The sequence below is a fragment of the Labeo rohita genome, unplaced genomic scaffold (genome assembly GCF_022985175.1).
Source record: "Labeo rohita strain BAU-BD-2019 unplaced genomic scaffold, IGBB_LRoh.1.0 scaffold_226, whole genome shotgun sequence".
In the NCBI taxonomy this organism is placed as follows: domain Eukaryota; kingdom Metazoa; phylum Chordata; class Actinopteri; order Cypriniformes; family Cyprinidae; genus Labeo; species Labeo rohita.
In genome coordinates this window covers 1-10,038 of record NW_026128506.1, presented here as the reverse complement: position 1 = coordinate 10,038, position 10,038 = coordinate 1, and the positions used below count along the sequence as shown (strand labels likewise).

The 10,038-nt window shown below is 36.3% G+C and overlaps 2 long non-coding RNA genes across 2 annotated transcripts; both read left to right on the top strand.

Annotated features, from left to right (window-relative positions):
* Positions 1 to 472: 472 nt before the first annotated feature.
* LOC127159542 (uncharacterized) lies at positions 473 to 2,611 on the top strand. Its single transcript, XR_007826471.1, has 3 exons — positions 473 to 1,413; positions 2,187 to 2,378; positions 2,571 to 2,611. It is a non-coding gene; the product is annotated as an uncharacterized LOC127159542 (long non-coding RNA).
* A 1,705-nt stretch (positions 2,612 to 4,316) lies between these two features.
* Positions 4,317 to 8,735, top strand: LOC127159540 (uncharacterized). The gene is made up of 4 exons (XR_007826470.1): positions 4,317 to 4,571; positions 8,235 to 8,331; positions 8,451 to 8,492; positions 8,702 to 8,735. It is a non-coding gene; the product is annotated as an uncharacterized LOC127159540 (long non-coding RNA).
* Positions 8,736 to 10,038: the final 1,303 nt, after the last annotated feature.

Genomic DNA, 10,038 nt, shown 5'->3' with positions numbered 1-10,038 from the left:
CGTCCACCCAACGTCAAATTCTGACATCATTAGATGTTGATTTTTTGTTAGTTTCAGGTTGTGGCATTAACTAACCAAAATCCAACGTTGAGCCAACGTCTCGAGCCAACGTCTCAAGCCAACGTCATATTGATGTCAAATACTGACATTTAGTCATCAGGTATGGCAACCAAAACCCAACGTCTCCTAGATGTCATAACTGTAACGTCCACCCAACGTCAAATTCTGACATCATTAGATGTTGATTTTTGTTAGTTTCAGGTTGTGGCATTAACTAACCAAAATCCAACGTTGAGCCAACGTCTCAAGCCAACGTCATATTGATGTCAAATACTGACATTTAGTCGTCAGGTATGGCAACCAAAACCCAACGTCTCCTAGACGTCATAATTGTAACGTCCACCCAACGTCAAATTCTGACATCATTAGATGTTGATATTTTGTTAGTTTCAGGTTGTGGCATTAACTAACCAAAATCCAACGTTGAGCCAACGTCTCAAGCCAACGTCATATTGATGTCAAATACTGACATTTAGTCGTCAGGTATGGCAACCAAAACCCAACGTCTCCTAGATGTCATAATTGTAACGTCCACCCAACGTCAAATTCTGACATCATTAGACATTGATCTTTTGTTAGTTTTAGGTTGTGGCATTAACTAACCAAAATCCAACGTCGAGCCAACGTCTCAAGCCAACGTCATATTGATGTCAAATACTGACATTTAGTCGTCAGGTATGGCAACCAAAACCCAACGTCTCCTAGATGTCATAATTGTAACGTCCACCCAACGTCAAATTCTGACATCATTAGATGTTGATCTTTTGTTAGTTTTAGGTTGTGGCATTAACTAACCAAAATCCAACGTCGAGCCAACGTCTCAAGCCAACGTCATATTGATGTCAAATACTGACATTTAGTCATCAGGTATGGCAACCAAAACCCAACGTCTCCTAGATGTCATAATTGTAACGTCCACCCAACGTCAAATTCTGACATCATTAGATGTTGATCTTTTGTTAGTTTCAGGTTGTGGCATTAACTAACTAAAATCCAACGTCAAGCCAGCGTCTGAAGTCAACGTCATATTGATGTCAAATACTGACATTTAGTCATCAGGTATGGCAACCAAAACCCAACGTCTCCTAGATGTCATAATTGTAACGTCCACCCAACGTCAAATTCTGACATCATTAGACGTTGATCTTTTGTTAGTTTTAGGTTGTGGCATTAACTAACCAAAATCCAACGTCGAGCCAACGTCTGAAGCCAACGTCATATTGATGTCAAATACTGACATTTAGTCGTCAGGTATGGCAACCAAAACCCAACGTCTCCTAGATGTCATAATTGTAACGTCCACCCAACGTCAAATTCTGACATCATTAGACGTTGATCTTTTGTTAGTTTTAGGTTGTGGCATTAACTAACCAAAATCCAACGTTGAGCCAACGTCTCAAGCCAACGTCATATTGATGTCAAATACTGACATTTAGTCGTCAGGTATGGCAACCAAAACCCAACGTCTCCTAGATGTCATAATTGTAACGTCCACCCAACGTCAAATTCTGACATCATTAGATGTTGATCTTTTGTTAGTTTTCAGGTTGGTGGCATTAACTAACCAAAATCCAACGTCAAGCCAGCGTCTGAAGTCAACGTCATATTGATGTCAAATACTGACATTTAGTCGTCAGGTATGGCAACCAAAACCCAACGTCTCCTAGATGTCATAATTGTAACGTCCACCCAACGTCAAATTCTGACATCATTAGATGTTGATCTTTTGTTAGTTTTAGGTTGTGGCATTAACTAACCAAAATCCAACGTCGAGCCAACGTCTCAAGCCAACGTCATCATATTGATGTCAAATACTGACATTTAGTCGTCAGGTATGGCAACCAAAACCCAACGTCTCCTAGATGTCATAATTGTAACGTCCACCCAACGTCAAATTCTGACATCATTAGACGTTGATCTTTTGTTAGTTTTAGGTTGTGGCATTAACTAACCAAAATCCAACGTCGAGCCAACGTCTCAAGCCAACGTCATATTGATGTCAAATACTGACATTTAGTCGTCAGGTATGGCAACCAAAACCCAACGTCTCCTAGATGTCATAATTGTAACGTCCACCCAACGTCAAATTCTGACATCATTAGATGTTGATCTTTTGTTAGTTTCAGGTTGTGGCATTAACTAACCAAAATCCAACGTCGAGCCAACGTCTCAAGCCAACGTCATATTGATGTCAAATACTGACATTTAGTCGTCAGGTATGGCAACCAAAACCCAACGTCTCCTAGATGTCATAATTGTAACGTCCACCCAACGTCAAATTCTGACATCATTAGACGTTGATCTTTTGTTAGTTTTAGGTTGGGGCATTAACTAACCAACATCCAACGTCGAGCCAACGTCTCAAGCCAACGTCATATTGATGTCAAATACTGACATTTAGTCGTCAGGTATGGAAACCAAAACCCAACGTCTCCTAGATGTCATAATTGTAACGTCCACCCAACGTCAAATTCTGACATCATTAGATGTTGACCTTTTGTTAGTTTTAGGTTGTGGCATTAACTAACCAACATCCAACGTCGAGCCAATGTCTCAAGCCATCGTCATATTGATGTCAAATACTGACATTTAGTCGTCAGGTATGGTCATCATTAGACATTGATCTTTCGTTAGTTTTAGGTTGTAGCATTTACTAATACTAACATTTAGTCATAAGGAACACAGTACATTTTTTTTTTTTATATATAACTGTATATATTTACAGCATTTTTCTGTCATTTTAAATTACCCTAAATTCTGTAAAATACAAAGTACATCATATTTTTTAATGTTTAGGTGTTTTTACATTCAAACACTGCAAATCTAAACACAAACATAGCTGACTCATTTTATCACACCAAATAATGCACAGTTTGTTGTTAAAGAGTAAAGCTGCACTACTCTCCAGGTTGAAACTTTCAGGCCTCTGTCCACTAACCAGTTGATCCAAATTGTGTTGCAAAGGAAATTGTGAACAGAGAAAAGTACACATAATCCTTACAAGCTCATACTCTCCAAAAAACACACATTGACTTTCACAAACACAGGGTATACAGCCATCCTAAAGTATTGGTATATGTTATCTGATCAGAATATGCATTTGTTATTTGTGTGAGAGAAACCCTATCCCTAATGACCCTGGTGAAAAAACAGCATATGCTGGTAGGTATGTTTTGAAGCTGGAATGCTGGTTAGGTATGTTTTGGTGCTGGTTTAAGCTGGTCAAGGACCAGCATAAACCAGCAAAGGACCAGCATAAACCAGCTAAGGACCAGCATAAACCAGCAAAGGACCAGCTTAAACCAACACCAAAACATACCTAACCAGCATCAAAACATGCCTACCAGCATATGCTGTTTTTTTCACCAGAACAGAGCATGGAGAAATAGGGTCTGAAAGGACTGGAAATGCATACAAGCATGCAGTGTGTAGAAAACACGCAATAAAAAATATGGAAAATTTAGAATCCTCAGTTTGTCAAATGTTCATGTCTGCATGGAAACACCTTGCTGTGAGGTGACAGCTTAACTGTGTCATCTTGCTGCTGCAAGCAATACAGTGTTGAAATGAATGACATTCATTATCAAAGTCCTCAATTATTGTTGAAGTAGTTGGACAGCATTTCAGCATTTAGTTTACATTTTCCCATTCCATGAACGCTGTAACAGCATTACCACTGCAGTCAACATGCAAGCTGTAGACAAATGTAACTTGTATGAAATTATGGCAGTGTTTGCTGCAATTAAGGCTGTGTTACTGTGGACAGAAGAATATTGTAGTGAACATTTGAAGTGAATCAAAACCTTTCATCTAAGCTGTCCAAAACAACCTAAACAAAAACTGTTCTTGTTTTAGGACAATTTTGATCAACATTTTTGACCCACTTCAAATGTTGACTACTGTAAACCAAAACTAACAGGTGGTGTAACACTGCAATACAACAAAGGGTCAGATACAGAAAATGCCACAGTTGCACAGCTGCATTTAGGCATAAGAGTGGTTATAAAGGAAATTAAGGCAAGGGATTTATTAAAGTTCAAACAGTAAATAGCACAGATGTACCAAACCCTGCTTGTAAGCAAATGTGAAAACGCCATTGGACCAATTAATTAAATGTAACAGCCCTAAAAATAAAAATCAACATACATATATATTTGCAAACTTTCGTTTAAAACGAGTTTATTTTTCTACAGTTGCAACGTTATTTGATGTCTCTCCGTGTTGCTTTGGTCGTGATTGGTTAAACTGAATGTCATCCAGGAATCTGGCCAATGACAGTTGTGCGCGCCTTCTACCGAACAAATTTGAAGATACACATCAGTTCCGTTGCTGCTGCTCGGTGTAACTGCAGTCCTGCTTCACTCGCTGCACTAGTAATGGCTTTTACATGGATTATCACACATCTGACAGATTAATTCTTTTTGAGTTCGACTGAGAACGAAAACGTGCGAATATGAACACAGACACTTAACGTGACCAATGGCCGATGGACACATTGCAAACGGCAGAAGGTAAACATTTTTTTTATATAATTTTTCTAAGTTACTACTGTTACTGTTAAATCGATATACTTGTCGCGATGACAATCTGTTACCGTGTTTTGTTATTATGTTTTAATACTGTGTCGAGATAATGCTGTGTGCAATGACGATGTCGTGGTCATGATATGAAGTAACTGGTTTAAGATTCTTTAAAATCATTTTTATATCGCGGAATGTAGGTAAATATGTCCGCGTAGCACTACAAGTTATTGATGTTTTAATAAAGAAACAGGCATAACATAACATGACAGAATACATAGCGGGACATGTATGATGTTAATATGAGTTAAGTACAGAAGGCTGTCCCCAACAAACATGAGACGTCCACCCGACGTGCAGATCACGTCTATATTGCGTCGGTCGGTCCAGGACCATATTTGTACTTCTCCACGACGTGCAAATCCAGTACAGTATCTGGACGTCGGACTACGACGTCCCTTGGACGTAGATATGCAGTTCAAAATTTGAACGTCTATTAAGGGGTTTTCCTGGACGTCTGTATAACGTGCAGAACAGGTTCAGGAAAAGAGATTTAAATATAATAGATAAATATATTTAAATATTGAATAATAATACAGAATATTAACACAATATTATTGTTTATTATATATTTTAATAATAATAATATATTTAATAAATACATTTAAATTTAATTTAATAAATAGATCTATATTTAAACGTGCGCTTGCGTGAGGGGCATTAACGTAGTGACGTAAACGTGATGGCGCAAGCAGCCGCGAAGACGGAAGATATTGATATTGTGTATTACCAAAGACTGAAGATATAACCACCACGATAGATCCGTCGTGTAATTTATTTAACTTTAAGTTAAGGACACTTTATAAAGCCTACAGAGGATGGGACCCAACCTGACCAACGAACAGCCTTCACAACGCAACGCTGCTATTTGTAAATTTAAACAGTAACGGTCTCTAACGGTCATCTGAGACACGGACGGGTGCTAAGCCGAAGGTAAGCGATATAAATGTACCTTTATTCGTCGTTTTGTCAATCTAATGTTAAATTTCACTTTAGATGTATTTTGTTCTGTGTTATGACGATTTCAAATTCAACTTTTTGTAATTTTTATATCTCCCTGTTGGTTAATTTGCGAGTAAAGTGGTCAGTGAAGTTACAGTCTGAGGTAAATTTATGTTGATCCCTTTTATTTGTCTAAATTAGTCACTAAAACACGTAACTTCACAATAATGTAAGATTTTCAAAACTTTATCTTGTGTTAAGTGTGTGTTCTTGTAGTAAAATAGACTTTCAGTAAATTCACTAAAGACTAAATATCAGTCTGGCAGTTTTTTCTGATCATATGTTTACCAAAGAGGTCATAATGAGCATTGTGAAGCTATATTTGTAGTTATAATAATAATAATCGTTTATATTTCAATGTTGTTTTCAGGGCAGTTCATGAAGACGAGATGAGATGTTTTGTCAACCTGGACAGAAGTTCCACCTGCCACACCAGACTCTCTGCTGTATATGGAGGCCTGTGCACTAGCACATGGGTTTTTGGAGTCAGGGACCTCTTGCAGGGAAGAAGATTTTCCAAGGACCCCCTCATAAATATAACAGTGTTTAAGGCTAAAGTTAATGTGGATAGGAGTATAATGAACATAATATAATTGTTTTATTGGTGCAAATTGTCCCTATTTTATATGAACTGTATAATACAGCACAATATAGGCCTAATTTACCATATTTTCCAGACTTTACACCAGGTCAGGAAAAAAACATGCATAAGTTGCATTGGTGTATAAGGCACATTTTAAAATAATAAATAAAACAAATGTTAATAAACTTAACAAACATTATAAACAATGTAAACATGTAATTTACTTTTCCAAATAATTTAAATTAATTGCCATTCAGAACAGATATATATATATATATATATATATATATATATATATATATATATTAGGGGTGTGATGAGACACTTATCCCACGAGACGACATGAGACTGGGTTCACGAGAACGAGACGAGAATTTTAAACTTTTCTTAAGAAATCCTCAATGATTAAAATATAGGGAAAATAGTCTTTTATTCAACTGAAAAAGACAAAATGCAAAAAACATTTAGGTGTATTTTGAACTTTATGAAATTAAACTTCCATTTTAATGGAATTATATGCAGTAATAAACAACATTTAAACAAGAGCTTCACGATTCTGGATAAATTGCAAATCCCACTTGTTTTTAAAAAATTGGAGATCACGATTCTAGAGAAAAAAGATTGGAAAACTAAACAAAATAACAATTTACTAGTGGTTCTGACAAACTATTCACTGCTTAAGACTTTTAAAAACATATTCATTTAAACAAAATAATAATAATAATAATAATAATAACATTTAATGAAGGGAGTCAGTGTCTCACTTCATTAAGACTTGTTTGACTATTGAAATTTCCTGAATGAATGATTCAATGACATACTTTTTTTTAAATGGGCAATTGTCGCCACCTCCTGGCGGAAGAGGTTAAGCGTTACTATACATACAAGATAGTTTCGATTTGATCGCTACTGTAGAAAATAAGTGTTTATACTCTAACTATAAACTTTAATCCCAGTACTTCTGTTACTTAAATGTCTGTTACACAGCAATAATGATTATAATGTGGTTGAAAAGATTGTTTGTGTTGTTCTTTCTGCGTTCACATTTACCCTCTGATTCATTAACATGGGCATCGACAAAACGAGCCATTCATTACAAGCAATATTTATTTTAAATTAAGCCTATCAAAAACTTATTTAATATGATACTGAAACTGCTAAACTATTTTTTTAGTATGTACAGAAGGTTTTAAACTTCTCTTGTGTCAGAATTAGACGTTTTTTCCCCCTCAGTTCAGCTCCAACAGGTGAACATAATGTATGTTTTGTATGTTATTTGTTACAGTTGTTATCCACTGAAAATACGTCCACAGTCACCAGATCTTAACTAAATTTTAACCTTCTAGAGGTGTCCTGTGAATGTCAATATTGGACGTCCAGAAGACGTCATAAAAAGACGTTGTAAAAACTTTCATTCTGGCTCTTCAGGGGACGTCATTTCAACGTCCGACAAAGACGTTGAAATGACGTCGTTTGGACGTACTTTTACTCATTCATTACAATTAATATTTATTTTAAGTTAAAATTTAAATGTTTTCATGGTTTTTGTACACTGTGTCTGTAAGTTTATTTACAAGTACAAATAAAAAATTATAATAAAATAAACATGATTTTTACTTGAATGCAGCCTAAGAGTGTATATATTATGTCCAGAAACAGTATAAATGACATCTAAATGAGACTGCAGTTGACCTTCTAAGACGTTGAAAATACGTCCATAATGACCAGATCTGAACTAAATTTTAACCTTCTAGAGACGTCCTGTGAACGTCACTATTGGACGTCCAGAAGACGTCATGAAAAGACGTTGTAAAAACTTTCATTCTGGCTCTTCAGGGGACGTCATTTCAACGTCCGACAAAGACGTTGAAATGACGTCGTTTGGACGTACTTTTGCTCAGTGGGTCTTTTGCTATCTTATTTTTATTAACAAAATGAAATGGTAAAAACAACTATTGTGATGTTACTGTAAAAGAAAATGTCTGACCGGAATATGGCTGTTACATTAGTTTAACAGAGAGGACATGAAACCATCATTCTTGGACTCTGAAGAATACTATGCAAATCATGCTTTTGGATCTACTGTGAAGTTTTTGTATAAAGCTGGTGAGTAGGCTAAATTTTTGTAAGCCCATGTCTCTGTCAGTAGTTAATATTGTTTTATTAATCCTGTTAATATTCATTTGTGTGTGTGTGTGTGTGTGTGTTTTCCCCTAATGGTCCAGAGGTTTTGGGATTGAAAATTTGCCACATGATTTCCCGTAAAAGTGAGTATTTATGTAATTTTAACATTAATACTTTAAATGATTGTGTGCCGTTAGAGTGTGAAAATGTGAACAGGCAAAGCAGAAAATTTGCACCAGGGCACCACTCTGATTTCTCAAACTTGCTTCTTAAATTTAGCTCACTCAGAATGAAAACTCCCTCATCAGTTTCTCACTCATGTCTTTTTTTAATCTTTTTTTGTGTTCCACAGAAGAAAGTCAGTTATACAGGTTGGAGAGACATGGGTAGGTAAATGATGACAGAATTTTCATCTTATCCACCTTAAATGTAAAAATGGGCATGGCCATTTGTACATTTTATTGGTCTTGCTTCCAGTCTCTAATTGTAGCTGTACAGAACCGATTGATTTGCTGCTTGATATTTCAAATTGTTGTGTCTTACCATATTTTTTTAGTGTATTATCTGATGGTGTGTTCACACTTGTAGTTTGGTTTGTTTGGTTCATTTGGTCTGGAGCAAAAAGGAAAATAATACATTTGGTGCTAGTCCGCTTAGCATTCACACTGGCATTTTTCACAGCGAACCTAAAGATACAGAACCTAAAGGCATAGTGATACATTCACGACCTGATTGGTCAGATTAAATGACATATATTTCGTTACAGAACTCACTGAACACTCCAAACATAAGGAAAATGTGCTTTCGACTTAAAGCGGCATTGCAGGTATATAACATCAAAGTGCTCATTCACTGATTGGTCTGCTCAGCACCGCTTTAAAGGGATAGTTCACCCAAACATGAAAATTTGATGTTTATCTGGTTATCCCCAGGGCATCCAAGTTTTAGGCCACTAGTATTTTCACCAGCTAAAAAATGGTTTAAAGTAAGTTATTTCTTTCTTTTGCTGTAGTGTGTCAGTAAAAAATATCGGTTTACATTTCCAAACATTCTGTTTGCCATTAATTGTAATAATCTAGGGAGATTTTTGTTTTCACAAGGAGTCTGACAACAGCCAGTGCTCCACACTGATCTAATCTCATCATCATCCAGTCTGTCTCTGGAATGACATGAAGACACAGAACAAACTGAAACAGAGTAAATCCAGAATAACTGTGGTAACATCTCCAAGATGCTTCAAGAAACCTACCTGCAAAGCTACCTGAAAAGTTTTGCGCAAGTGCACCTAGGGCAAAAGCTGCTGTAAATGCAAAGAATGATCGCACCAAATGTTGATTTCATTTAGTTAATAGAAGGTAATTGATAAAGAAAATCTATTTATGACAGCATCCTCATTTTACAGCATTTTTACACAAGTGCCTACAACTTTTAACAGTGCTGCAGCTTTGCAGGTAGGTTTCTTGAAGCATCCTGGCTGTCTGAAGCTCTGTTTCTTCATGTCATTCCACAGACTGGATGATGATGAGATTAGATCAAGCACTGGCTGTTGTCAGACTCCTTGTGCAAACAAAAATCTCACTGGATTATTACAATTAATGACAAACAGAATGTTTGGAAATGTAATCTGATATTTCCTACTGACACACTACAGCAAAAGACCGACTTTAACTGACTTTAAACCATTTTGTA